Below are 15234 nucleotides of genomic sequence, written 5' to 3' on the forward strand. Positions count from 1 at the left end.
CATGATACTGGATGCTTGGGGTTGGAGCACTGGGATGACCCAGAGGGATGGTACAGGGAGGGAGGAGGGAGGAGGGTTCAGGATGGGGAACACATGTATACCTGTGGCAGATTCATGTTGATATATGGCAAAACCAATACAATATTGTAAAGTTAAAAAATAAAATAAATTAAAAATAAAATAAAAAGGTCTGCTTAAAATTAGAGTCCAGTAAAGATTGGCTTCCCTGATGGCTCAGACAGTAAAGACTCTGCCTGCAATGCAGGAGACCCAGGTTCAATTCCTGTTGAACAACACTATAAACCAACTTTACCTGGTTGACATTTATAGAACATTGCCATCCAACAAGAGAGTACACTTTTTAAAAAGTGTACATTGGATGTTATCAATATAAACACATTCTGGATCACAAAAATAAACTCAATAAATGTAAAAGGATTCAGATCATATAGAATATACGTTATCTAAGAACAGTGGAAGAAAATTAGAAATAAATAACAGATAAAGATGTTAAAATCCTCGAATATTTGGAAAATAAATAAATAACACATTTCTAAATGACCTGTTTGTCAAAAAATAAATAAAAATTGAAATTTGAAAGTATTTTGAACTAGATGAAATGAAAACACAATATATTAATATTTATGAGATGCTGATCAAAGCAGCATTTAGAGGGAAATGCATAGCACCAAATATCTATATTAGAAAAGATCTTAAACTAATGGCCTCAGGTTCCAACTTAAGAAACTAGAAAAAGATGAGGAAATGTCAGTAAGCAGAAGAAATAATATAGATCAGACTAGAAATCAGTGAGCTAGAAAACAGAAAAAAAAAAAAAAAGAAACCAAAACAAAGTTATCTGAGAAATTTAATAAAATCAGTAAATCTTTAGATATTTTTATCTGAACAAATAGAGTAAAGGTAATAATTACCAATATCAGTACTGAGAGTGTGATTTCTACAGGTATCAAGAGAATACTGGGGCAATATTATAAATTACTTTATGAAACCAAATTAGCCAACTTAACTGGCAAAATTCCATAAAAGACACCAACTACTAAGGATTTCTGAAGAAGAATTAGATAACCTATAGCCTTATATCTATGGTAAAGAATCTGCCTGCAATGCAGGAGATCTGAGTTCAATCCCTGGGCTGGGAAGAACCCCTGCAGAAGAGAATGGCTACCCACTCCAATATTCTTACCTGGAGAATTCCATAGACAGGGGAATCTAGTGGGCTACAGTCCATGAGGTTTCATACAGTTGGACATGACTGAACAACTAACCTTTTCATTTTCCCAAGAAAACTCCCAGCCATCCAGTTTCATCAGTCAGTTCTGCCAAGCATTTGAAGAAGAAATAATACCAATTCTACAAAACTCCTGCAGAAAGTGGAAGAGACAAGAATATCTCACATCTCATTCTATAGACCAGAACAATCCTGATACTAAAAGTCAGATAAAGACAGAATTAAAAAGTCCAATATTCCTCATGCAAAGGTTCTTTAATTTTTTTTTAGTAAATCAAATTCAACAAGTACAAACAGTCATATCATGAGAATAGAGTTGGGAGATAGGGGAGATCCCCAGCTGGGGATGGGGAGAGTTGAAAGAGGAATTTTCATAGTGGGAGGCTTAATTTTGTCTAAATACTTAGTAGGAAGGAATCAGCACCCACAGAGAAATTATGGATCACATAATCTTTTCTAGATCAGAATTTCTCAACTATGGTTATGCATTCAAATTGCCTTAAGAACTTTGAAAAAATGCTGATGCCAGGGGAGGAGCTAAGATGGCGGAGGAGTAGGATGGGGAGAACACTTTCTCCCCAACAAATTCATCAAAAGAACATTTAAACGCCGAGTAAATTCCACAAAACAACTTCTGAATGCCGGCAGAGGACATCAGGCACCCAGAAAAGCAACCCAAGTCTTCGAAAGGAGAGAGAAGAAATACAGCTCCACCCACCAGAACACCGACACAAGCTTCCCTAATCAAGAAACCTTGACAAGCCACCTGTACAAACCCACACAGAGCGAGGAAACGCCACAATAAAGAGAACTCCACAAACTGCCAGAATACAGAAAGGACACCTCAAATTCAGCAATTTAAACAAGATGAAGAGACAGAGGAATACCCAGCAGATAAAGGAACAGGATAAATGCCCACCAAACCAAACAAAAGAGGAAGAGATAGGGAATCTACCTGATAAAGAATTCCGAATATTGATAGTGAAATTGATCCAAAATCTTGAAATCAACATGGAATCACAGATAAATAGCCTAGAGACAAAGATTGAGAAGATGCAAGTAAGGTTTAACAAGGGCCTAGAAGAAATAAAAAAGAGTCAATATATAATGAATAATGCAATAAATGAAATTAAAAACACTCTGGAGGCAACAAATAGTAGAATAACAGAGGCAGAAGATAGGATTAGTGAATTAGAAGATAGAATGGTAGAAATAAATGAATCAGAGAGGATAAAAGAAAAACGAATTAAAAGAAATGAGGATAATCTCAGAGACCTCCAGGACAATATTAAATGCTACAACATTCGAATTATACGGGTCCCAGAAGAAGAAGACAAAAAGAAAGACCATGAGAAAATACTTGAAGAGATAATAGTTGAAAACTTCCCTAAAATGGAAAAGGAAATAATCACCCAAGTCCAAGAAACCCAGAGAGTCCCAAATAGGATAAACCCAAGGCAAAACACCCCAAGACACATATTAATCAAATTAACAAAGATCAAACACAAAGAACAAATATTAAAAGCAGCAAGGGAAAAACAACAAATAACACACAAGGGGATTCCCATAAGGATAACAGCCGATCTTTCAATAGAAACTCTTCAAGCCAGGAGGGAATGGCAAGACATACTTAAAGTGATGAAAGAAAATAACCTACAGCCTAGATTATTGTACCCAGCAAGGATCTCATTCAAATATGAGGGAGAAATCAAAAGCTTTTCAGACAAGCAAAAGCTGAGAGAATTCAGCACCATCAAACCAGCTCTCCAACAAATACTAAAGGATATTCTCTAGACAGGAAACACAAAAACAGTGTATAAAATCGAACCCAAAACAATAAAGTAAATGGCAACGGGATCATACTTATCAGTAATTACCTTAAACGTAAATTGGTTGAATGCCCCAACCAAAAGACAAAGACTGGCTGAATGGATACAAAAGCAAGACCCCTACATATGTTGTCTACAAGAGACCCACCTCAAAACAGGGGACACATACAGACTGAAAGTGAAGGGCTGGGAAAAGATTTTCCATGCAAATAGGGACCAAAAGAAAGTGGGAGTAGCAATACTTATATCAGATAAAATAGACTTTAAAACAAAGCCTGTGAAAAGAGACAAAGATGGTCACTACCTAATGATCAAAGGATCAATCCAAGAAGAAGATATAACAATTATAAATATATATGCACCCAACATGGGAGCGCCGCAATATATAAGACAAATACTAACAAGTATGAAAGGAGAAATTAACAATAACACAATAATAGTGGGAGACTTTAATACCCCACTCACACCTATGGATAGATCAACTAAACAGAAAATTAACAAGGAAACACAAACTTTAAATGATACAATAGACCAGTTAGACCTAATTGATATCTATAGGACATTTCATCCCAAAACAATGAATTTCACCTTTTTCTCAAGCACACATGGAACCTTCTCCAGGATAGATCACATCCTGGGCCATAAATCTAGCCTTGGTAAATTCAAAAAAATAGAAATCATTCCAAGCATCTTTTCTGACCACAATGCAGTAAGATTAGATCTCAATTACAGGAGAAAAACTATTAAAAATTCCAACATATGGAGGCTGAACAACACGCTGCTGAATAACCAACAAATCACAGAAGAAATCAAAAAAGAAATCAAAATTTGCATAGAAACTAATGAAAATGAAAACACAACAACCCAAAACCTATGGGACACTGTAAAAGCAGTCCTAAGGGGAAAGTTCATAGCAATACAGGCATACCTCAAGAAACAAGAAAAAACTCAAATAAATAACCTAACCCTACATCTAAAGCAACTAGAAAAGGAAGAAATGAAGAACCCCAGGGTTAATAGAAGGAAAGAAATCTTAAAAATTAGGGCAGAAATAAATGCAAAAGAAACAAAAGAGACCATAGCAAAAATCAACAAAGCCAAAAGCTGGTTCTTTGAAAGGATAAATAAAATTGACAAACCATTAGCCAGACTCATCAAGAAACAAAGGGAGAAAAATCAAATCAATAAAATTAGAAATGAAAATGGAGAGATCACAACAGACAACACAGAAATACAGCTGCTGGGAGCGGAAGCTCCTAAGGGATCTTTGGGCAGCGCCTGGAGGACACAGTCCACCACAAGCGTTTAAATTTAAAAAAAAAAAAAAACACAGAAATACAAAGGATCATAAGAAACTACTATCAACAATTATATGCCAATAAAATGGACAACATGGAAGAAATGGACAAATTCTTAGAAAAGTACAACTTTCCAAAACTGGACCAGGAAGAAATAGAAAATCTTAACAGACCCATCACAAGCACGGAAATTGAAACTGTAATAAAAAATCTTCCAGCAAACAAAAGCCCAGGTCCAGATGGCTTCACAGCTGAATTCTACCAAAAATTTAGAGAAGAGCTAACACCTATCCTGCTCAAACTCTTCCAGAAAATTGCAGAGGAAGGTAAACTTCCAAACTCATTCTATGAGGCCACCATCACCCTAATACCAAAACCTGACAAAGATCCCACAAAAAAAAAGAAAACTACAGGCCAATATCACTGATGAACATAGATGCAAAAATCCTTAACAAAATTCTAGCAATCAGAATCCAACAACACATTAAAAAGATCATACACCATGACCAAGTGGGCTTTATCCCAGGGAGGCAAGGATTCTTCAATATCCATAAATCAATCAATGTAATACACCACATTAACAAATTGAAAAATAAAACCATATGATTATCTCAATAGATGCAGAGAAAGCCTTTGACAAAATTCAACATCCATTTATGATAAAAACTCTCCAGAAAGCAGGAATAGAAGGAACATACCTCAACATAATAAAAGCTATATATGACAAACCCATAGCAAACATTATCCTCAATGGTGAAAAATTGAAAGCATTTCCTCTAAAGTCAGGAACAAGACAAGGGTGCCCACTTTCACCATTACTATTCAACATAGTTTTGGAAGTTTTGCCACAGCAATCAGAGCAGAAAAAGAAATAAAAGGAATCCAAATTGGAAAAGAAGAAGTAAAACTCTCACTATTTGCAGATGACATGATCCTCTACATAGAAAACCCTAAAGACTCCACCAGAAAATTACTAGAACTAATTAATGATTATAGTAAAGTTGCAGGATATAAAATCAACACACAGAAATCCCTTGCATTCCTATACACTAATAATGAGAAAACAGAAAGAGAAATTAAGGAAACAATTCCATTCACCATTGCAACGGAAAGAATAAAATACTTAGGAATATATCTACCTAAAGAAACAAAAGACCTATATATAGAAAACTATAAAACACTGGTGAAAGAAATCAAAGAGGACACTAATAGACGGAGAAATATACCATGTTCATGGATTGGAAGAATCAATATAGTGAAAATGAGTATACTACCCAAAGCAATTTATAGATTCAATGTAATCCCTATTAAGCTACCAACGGTATTCTTCACAGAGCTAGAACAAATGATTTCACAATTTGTATGGAAATACAAAAAACCTCGAATAGCCAAAGCAATCTTGAGAAAGAAGAATGGAACTGGAAGAATCAACCTGCCTGACTTCAGGCTCTATTACAAAGCCACAGTTATCAAGACAGTATGGTACTGGCACAAAGACAGAAATATAGATCAATGGAACAAAATAGAAAGCTCAGAGATCAATCCACGCACCTATGGACACCTTATCTTTGACAAAGGAGGCAAGAATATACAATGGATAAAAGACAATCTCTTTAACAAGTGGTGCTGTGAAAACTGGTCAACCACTTGTAAAAGAATGAAACTAGAACACTTTCTAACACCATATAAAAAATAAACTCAAAATGGATTAAAGATCTAAACGTAAGACCAGAAACTATAAAACTCCTAGAGGAGAACATAGGCAAAACACTCTCCGACATACATCACAGCAGGATCCTCTATGACCCACCTCCCAGAATATTGGAAATAAAAGCAAAAATAAACAAATGGGACCTAATTAAAATTCAAAGCTTCTGCACAACAAAGGAAACTATTAGCAAGGTGAAAAGGCAGCCTTCAGAATGGGAGAAAATAATAGCAAATGAAGCAACTGACAAACAACTAATCTCAAAAATATACAAGCAACTCCTACAGCTGAACTCCAGAAAAATAAATGACCCAATCAAAAAATGGGCCAAAGAACTAAATAGACATTTCTCCAAAGAAGACATACAGATGGCTAACAAACACATGAAAAGATGCTCAACATCACTCATTATCAGAGAAATGCAAATCAAAACCACTATGAGGTACCATTTCACGCCAATCAGAATGGCTGTGATCCAAAAGTCTACAAGCAATAAATGCTGGAGAGGGTTTGGAGAAAAGGGAACTCTCTTACACTGTTGGTGGGAATGCAAACTAGTACAACCACTATGGAGAACAGTGTGGAGATTCCTTAAAAAACTGGAAATAGAACTTCCTTATGATCCAGCAATCCCACTGCTGGGCATACGCACTGAGGAAACCAGAATTGAAAGAGACACGTGTACCCCAATGTTCATTGCAGCACTGTTTATAATAGCCAGGACATGGAAGCAACCTAGATGTCCATCAGCAGATGAATGGATAAGAAAGCAGTGGTACATATACACAATGGAGTATTACTCAGCCATTAAAAATAATACATTTGAATCAGTTCTAATGAGGTGGATGAAACTGGAACCTATTATACAGAGTGAAGTAAGCCAGAAAGAAAAACACCAATACAGTATACTAATGCATATGTATGGAATTTAGAAAGACGGTAACAATAACCCTGTGTACGAGACAGCAAAAGAGACACTGATGTATAGATCAGTCTTATGGACTCTGTGGGAGAGGGAGAGGGTGGGGAGATTTGGGAGAATGGCATTGAAACATGTATAATATCATATGTGAAATGAGTCGCCAGTCCAGGTTCGATGCACGGTACTGGATGCTTGGGGCTAGTGCACTGGGACGACCCAGAGGGAGGGTATGGGGAGGGAGGAGGGAGGAGGGTTCAGGATGGGGAGCATGGGTATACCTGTGGCAGATTCATTTCGATGTTTGGCAAAACTAATACAATATTGTAAAGTTTAAAAATAAAATAAAATTTTTAAAAAAATTTAAAAAAAGAAAAGAAAAAATGCTGATGCCTCAGCCACTATCTTTATCCTCCAAACCTTCCTTCTGGAATGAGATTGGTAGATATTAAAAAAAGCAAAATAAAAGTTCACAAAGTGATTTAATGTGCAGTCATGATTAAGACCCATTTCCTAGAAGATGGAGACTGTGATCCCAAGCAACGGTCAAACAGTTGATCTTAGGTATGAGGAAAGCTGCTCACTCTCATGGGGAGAAAGGAAGGAAGATAGAAAGAGTCGCAGGTAAATTTGAGAGTTTGATGGGAAAGCATTAAGATAGATCGTCTTGGTTTATACGAAACTTTACACAAAGTGACTCTATAATTCTAGACCCACCAACTAAAGATTGTCAGACGAGGAGAATGAGGGAGAATGAGAGGGAAGAGCTTACTCATGGCTACACAATGGTTGAGTTGGAACAAGATCTCCTGGATCTGGAGACACCATGACATCCCGTCTAAAGGGACCCCAACCCTATCAGTGAAACAGCTGCATTTGGGGTAAGTTTGGGAAAGAGGCAGTTAAGAATATGATTTGTCAGTCTCTGGAATTTTCTCCTTTAGTAAACTTTTATGTGTCAGATCTTAATTGATTTCAAAGTAGCAAGGATTGATGAAGGCTAATGGATGTCCAGGAGACAAATAATGGCTGAAAACAAATGAAGGACTTACCTAAGACAACATAATGATTTCTTTTTTATCACTATCTCTTCATGTTGGTTTTACCATGAAATTAATAATTTGTGTTCAACTCATTCTAGAGTTTGAGGATAGTGCAACTTCTGGGTCTAAGAAGATAGGTTGATGTGTGCTACTTACATGCATGTCTTTTGAGAATAAGAGATGACATTTTCACTGAAATTCCAACACAAGCAGAACAACAAGAGAGAGGGAGAGGGTGGGAAGATTTTGGAGAATGACATTGAAACATGTAAAATATCATGTAAGAAACGAGTTGCCAGTCCAGGTTCGATACACGATACTGGATGCTTGGGGCTAGTGCACTGGGATGACCAAGAGGGATGGTATGGGGAGGGAGGAGGGAGGAGGGTTCAGGATGGGGAACACATGTATACCTGTGGCGGATTCATTTTGATATTTGGCAAAACTAATACAATTATGTAAAGTTTAAAAATAAAATAAAATTTAAAAAAATCATTGGTTGCACTTTGCTTTTCTTGCTTAACAACTTAGAAATAGACTTCTTCATTTTTTAAAAAATTGTTGATTAGCGTGATTTGAGAACTTGTTTCAAAGAGAAATTTGATGGTACTAATTTAAAAAAAATATGACTGTCCAGCTCCCTTTCACTCCAAGAATTTTTCATTTGTTTTCACCATCAGGAAGATGAATAGGGTATAGGATATTGTGAAACCTCAGGCCTAAAGGTAGTGAGTTTCTTGGGACATTTATAACTCTGCTTAGAGATTTCTCTGCCCTGGGGGCCATGGAGTTTGGGACTTCAAAGAGGACTTGATTGGGACTGCGGGAAAGATGGAGGGACTCTTGCTGATCAGATATTTTGAACCTTTTTAGCATTTGCTATTTCAAGTGTATGAACTAGCTAGCACTCACTGACAGGACAAAATAAAATATTAATGAAAACTTAATAAACTTTCAAATCAAAGAGGTCTTTAAACTATTCAGAAACAGGTATTAAAACTGTTGCATCTGCCTACCTATGAAAGAGATGCTACTGTTATTCACCTGGGAACTATCTTCAGTAATAAATAAGGGTGAAATTCTATCTGGTTTTCTTGTCTATTCTTCTTATACTGTAGCAGTGCTGTAGGTGCAGGGGAATATGATTGGAAGAAGAAATGCATCTGGAACTATTAATATGTTAGACTAGAGTTTGCCCTTTCATTCTTTTGGCAGGTTCAGTCAAACAGTTCAGTTGCTCAGTTGTGTCTGACTCTTTGGGACCTCATGGACTGCAGCACGGCAGGCTTCCCTGTCCATCACCAACTCCTGGAGCTTATTCAAACTCGTGTCGATTGAGTCAGTGATGCCATCCAACCATCTCATCCTCTGCCATCCCCTTCTCCTCTTGCTCTTGATCTTGCCCAACATCAGGGTCTTTTCCAATGAGTCAGTTTTTTGCATCAGGTGGCCAAAGTATTGGAGTTTCAGCTTCAGCACCAGTCCTTCCATTGAATATTCAGGACTTATTTCCTTTAGGATGGACTGGTTGGATCTCCTTGCAGTCCAAGAGACTCTCAAGAGTCTTCTCCAACACCACAGTTCAAAAGCATCAATTCTTCAGTGCTCAGCTTTCCTTATAGCTCAGCTCTCACATCCGTACATGATTTTTTAATATGCTGTCTAGGTCTGTCATAGCTTTTCTTCCAAGGAGCATGCATCTTTTAATTTCATGGCTGCACTCACCATCCATAGTGATTTTGGAGCTCAAGAAAATAAAGTCTGTCACTGTTTCCATTGTTTCCCCATCTATTTGGCATAAAGTGATGGGACCAGATGCCATGATCTTAGTTTTCTGAATGTTGAGTTTTAAGCCAACTTTTTCACTCTCCTCTTTCACTTTCATCAAGAGGATCTTTAGTTCTTCTTAGCTTTCTGCCATAAGGGTGGTGTCATCCTCATATTTGGCAGGTTAGCCGATACAAAAATGAGACTGTGGGATTTTGAAGGGGTTCATTTTGATGACTTCAACTAACGAGCAAGAGTTTCCCAAGAAGAGATAGGGTTATCAGTTAAGTTTTTACTAATATTACTGGTACATCATTAACATAGAGTTAAATGCATAGATTTTAAATGTGAAGTTTGATGAGTTTTGAAAAATATGTTCATCCCCATGAACATATAGAGCATTTAACACACTCCAAAGAGTTCCTTCATGACCTTACCCCATAAATTCTGGCTGCCTCTCTCCAGAGAAAACAACAGTTCTGATTTCTAACACCATCGATTAGTTTTATCTGTTTCATATAAGTGGAATCACCACATTCTTTTTGCTCAGAAAAATGCTTTCGAGATTCTTCAATATTGTTGCATGTGTTAATAGTCTTTTCTTTTATTGCTGAGGAGTACATCACTGCCATCCCCAGTTCTATGTTTTTTCATAAAACACCGCTATTGTCTATTCTATTAGTGGACATTTTGTTCCTTTTTTATTTCTCCTTCTTTCTTTCTCCCTCCCTCTCTCTTTCTTTGTTTTGGTCATATGTATAATTTTATAAGAAATTGCCAAACTAATTTCCTAAAGTATTAGATTTACCACTTTCCTCTACCATCATTAGAGTTTTAGGTGCTCCACATCCTCAACAACATTTGGTGTGGTCATTCTTTTTGATTTCAACCATTTTAAAGTTTGAAGTGGTGTCTCATGAGGGCTTTAGTATGCATGCCCCTGATGATTCATGATGTTGAGCCCTTTGGCATGTGCATACTAGCCATTCATGTATCTTTCTTTGTGAAGTATATGTTCAAGCTTTTTGCCCAGTAGTTCTGGGGCCTCTTATTATTACAGTGTAGGATGTATTTGTATATTTTAAGTACAGTCATTTGACATATTTCTCCTATCTTTGTCTTGCATATTCATTTATTTATCAATATTTGTTGATGAATGTTTTTAATTTTTATGAAGTTAAATTGATCAGTATTTATTTTTTTTTTTTATTTAATGCTTTTGGGTTCTTCATTAAGACATCTTTGCCTGCCCTGAGAATGTGAAGATATTCTCTTATCTTATCTTTAAAAAAATTTTTTTCAGTATATGTTTTTATTATTTTTTATTTTAAATTTATTTATTTTAATTAGAGGCTAATTACTTTATAATATTGTATTGGTTTTGCCATACATCAACATGAATCCACCACAGGTGTACATGTGTTCCCAATCCTGAACCCCCCTCCCACCTTCCTCCCCATACCATCCCTCTGGGTCATCTCAGTGCACCAGCCCCAAGCTTCCTGTATCCTGCATTGAACCTGGACTGGTGATTTGTTTCTTATATGATATCATACATGTTTCAATGCCATTCTCCCAAATCATCCCACCCTCCCCCAACAGAGTCCAAAAGACTGTTCTATACATCTGTGCTCTTTTGCTGTCTCGCATACAGGGTTGTCGTTACCATCTTTCTAGATTCCATGTATATGCGTTAGTATACTGTATTAGGTTTAGGTCTACAGTTTACACTGAATTAAATATTGTCAGTGGTGTGCTGCTGAGTCGCTTCAGTCGTGTCCGACTCCGTGTGACCCCATAGACGGCAGCCCACCAGGCTCCCCCGTCCCTGGGATTCTCCAGGCAAGAACACTGGAGTGGGTTGCCATTTCCTTCTCCAATGCATGAAAGTGAAAAGTGAAAGTGAAGTCACTCAGTCGTGTCCGACTCTTAGCGACCCCATGGGCGGCAGCTTACCAGGCTCTTCCGTCCATGGGATTTTCCAGGCAAGAATACTGGAGTGGGGTGCCACTGCCTTCTCCCGTCGGTGGTGTGAGCTAGGCATTAAAGATTATCTTGTTTCATATGGATATTGAGATCTTTCAGAACTTTTTGTTGAAAAGACTATTAGTTCCCCTGTTGAATTACTTTGGTGACTTTGTCAAACATCTTTGCCTCTATAGATGTGGATCTATTTCTAGACTCTTACACTATTTTCTTTTTGTTTTTTTTTACTTTAAGCCTTTTTATTTTTCTAATATAAGCAGTTAATGCTATAACATTACCTCAAATGCTGCTTTCATTGTATCCTGAAAATTTCAAAGTGCTTTGTTTTCATTATTATTCTTTTTAAAATAACTTGTAATGTGCATTATGATTTTTCTCTGATCCATGGCATATTTAGAATATTTTGTTTAATTTCCAATCACTGTATATTAAATTTTTTTAATATTTGCTAATTTTGTCATTAATAATTTTAACAACTTAATTCTATTATAGTCACAAAATACTCTGTATTTCAATGTATGATATTTATTGAGTCTTCTTTAATCTCTCAACAGATGGTCTATTTTGGTGAATTTTCCATATGTACTTGAAATAAATATGCATTTTGATTTTGAATGTTGTATTTTATGCAGCTCAGTTAGGTTAAGTTGGTTGAGAATATTCAAATATTCTTTTTTCTTATTTTTTTTCTGTCAACTACTGGAGAGAGGATAAAAGTCTTCCATTATAATTCTAAATTTGTCTGTTTCTCCCACTACTCTGTTTCTGCCTTATGTGTTTTGAAGATCTGTTGTCGTGTGTACATTCACTCAGCATGTCTTCTTGAACAATTAACCCTTTGTCAGTAGGAAATGTTTCTTTTTATCTTTAGAAATATTTTTATCTTGAAATCTTCTTTGTATGATTGTAATAATATAGCTGTATCACCTTTCTCATTCTTACTGTTAATATATCTTTTTTTAACCATCCTTTTATATTTATCTTATCTGTGTCTTTATATTTGAAGAGTGTTTCTTATAGTCAGCATATAGTTTTGTCTTTATGCTTTAGTCTAATATTAATAGGGTTTAATATTATTACTGTTACTGAGTCACATTGGTTTTCTATTTCCTTATTGTTCCTTTTCTTCTACTCTTAGACTAATCAAAATTTTTTAGTATTTCATTTTTTTATTCTTTATTTTTTATGTATAGACCTTTCTGTTAGTTTTAGTATTTAGTATATGTCCAGTAAGTACCCTCCCATCCTTCCTGCTGTTGTTGACATACATTTTACTTCTACATATAAAGAAAATCTACAATACAGTCTTATTTTCTTTGTTCCAAGAATCAAATACTGTTTAAAGAAATTAATAAATGAGGAAAATGTGTTTCATATTCACTCCACGTATTTGCCATTTCTAGGGCTCTTCATTCATGTAGGCTTAAGTTTCCATCTTGTATCATTTCTCTTTAGCCTGAAGAAATTCCTTCATTTCTTGTGTAATAGGTCAACCAGTGATGATTTTTTTTGGTTTTTCTTATCTTAAAATGTCTCTATTTTACTTTCAGTTTTGATTAATATTTTCACTGGATATGTAATTTTAGGTTGACAATTCCCGCCCCACCCCCCAGTATTTTAAAGGGATTATTCTATTGTCTTCTGACTTTCAGTATTTCTGATAAGAGATAAACAGTCATTTTTATACTTTGTTTCTCAGAATCATTTTCTTCCTGGTTTAAGATTTCTCTTTTAACCATAGTTTTCTAGCAATTATGATAAAGTATTCATTGGTACGTCCTTCATTTTACCTACTGGAAGATCCTTGAGCTTTTGGATTTGAAGTTTATATTTTTTGAGTTAACCTGAAAAATTATCAGCCTTGATCAGGTATTTTTCTATCTAATATTTTTATCATCTTCCCCTTGGGCTCCAGTTCAGCATATTTTTGAATATTTGATATTGAATCACAAGTCACTAAGGTTTTTTTCATTACTGATGACAGCAATACCATACGCTATGTAATTACTGTAGAAAATTCAATGGATTCACAACATTGAGTATATATGTATAAACATAAAATGTAGTTATTTACTTATTGTGGTAGGCAACTTCTGATGTAGATTACCAAATCTCTGCCTCCTTGTATTCCCACTCATATCATTCCCCTTAACTTGAGTATGCTGGATCTGGGAATTTGCTTCCAGTGAATAGAATACAGCAAAATCAAATAGAAGTCACCTCTGTGATTAGGTGACAATAGACTCCTCCACTGGCTTGCATTCATTCTCCTTGTTCATTACAGTAAAGCAAGTTACAACATGGAGGAGCCCACAAGTCAATAAACTAAAGATAGTTCAGTCACTCAGTCATGTCTGACTCTTTGTGACGCCATGAACTGCAGCATGCCAGGCCTCCCCGTCCATCACTAACTCCTGGAGTTCACCCAAACTCATGTCCATTGAGTTGGTGATGCCATCCAACCATCTCATCCTCTGCCATCCCCTTCTCCTCCTGCCTGTAATCTTTCCCAGCATCATGGTCTTTTCAAGTGCTCTTTGCATCAGGTGGCCAAAGTATTGGAGTTTCAGCTTCAACATCAGTCCTTCCAATGATAGGCTCTGACCAAAACCCAAAGAGGAACTGATGCCCTCTGTCCAAAGCCTACAAGGAACTGAAACCTGCCAGCAACTATATGAATAAGCTTGGGCATGGATCCTTTCCCAGTTGAACTTTCAGGGAAAAACTTGAGCCTCAACTACCATCTGAAAGCAATCTTTCTCATTTAGAGGGCCCAGATAAATCATGGGTAGATACCAGAGACATTATGACATAAGCTGTTGTTTTAAGTTGCTAAATTTTGGGGCAATTTGTTGCACAGCAATGGATGACTAACACACTTTTCCTGTGTAGCATTTTTAAACTTATTACCTTCTTCCTTTATTAGCTGTTATAAATAATGCTGTAGAAATAGCCATGGGCACATACTACATATTTAGAAAGGAATTTTCATAAGTAAAAATGATGAGTCAAAACATATGAGCAGTATGCATTCTGATAGTGCATATAAAAAGTTTTGGGAATGATAAGAGAAGATTAACATGTATATGCATAAGAATGAGACACAAATTCATGACGTAGTCCATGTTTTTTAAACCTCAATTTATCTCTATTATTAAAAATTATTTGCTTTCTGGTGATTTACTATCTAAACACAGAAGCATATATTATCTACATGATATATATTTTTATTTATACACTTGTATATGTAGATCTTTTTTTTTCTCATTTATGTCACCATGGATTTATTTATTATAAAAAGTTACTTCTAGTGTTTTACAGTTTATAAACAATGTTGTTGTTCAGTTGATAAGTTGTGACCAACTCTTTGTGACCCCACGAATTGCAGCATGTTAGGCTTCCCTGTCCTTTACTATCTCCCAGCATTTGCTCAAA

General features: G+C 36.0%; 1 non-coding gene across 1 annotated transcript; it reads left to right on the top strand.

Moving 5' to 3' along the window:
- The first annotated feature begins 14827 nt into the window (after window positions 1-14827).
- On the top strand, window positions 14828-14930 carry LOC138991919 (U6 spliceosomal RNA). Its single transcript, XR_011467810.1, has one exon. It is a non-coding gene; the product is annotated as a U6 spliceosomal RNA (small nuclear RNA).
- The last annotated feature ends 304 nt before the right edge of the window (window positions 14931-15234 follow it).

This window comes from Bos mutus, chromosome 18 (assembly GCF_027580195.1).
Source record: "Bos mutus isolate GX-2022 chromosome 18, NWIPB_WYAK_1.1, whole genome shotgun sequence".
Classification (NCBI taxonomy): Eukaryota; Metazoa; Chordata; class Mammalia; order Artiodactyla; family Bovidae; genus Bos; species Bos mutus.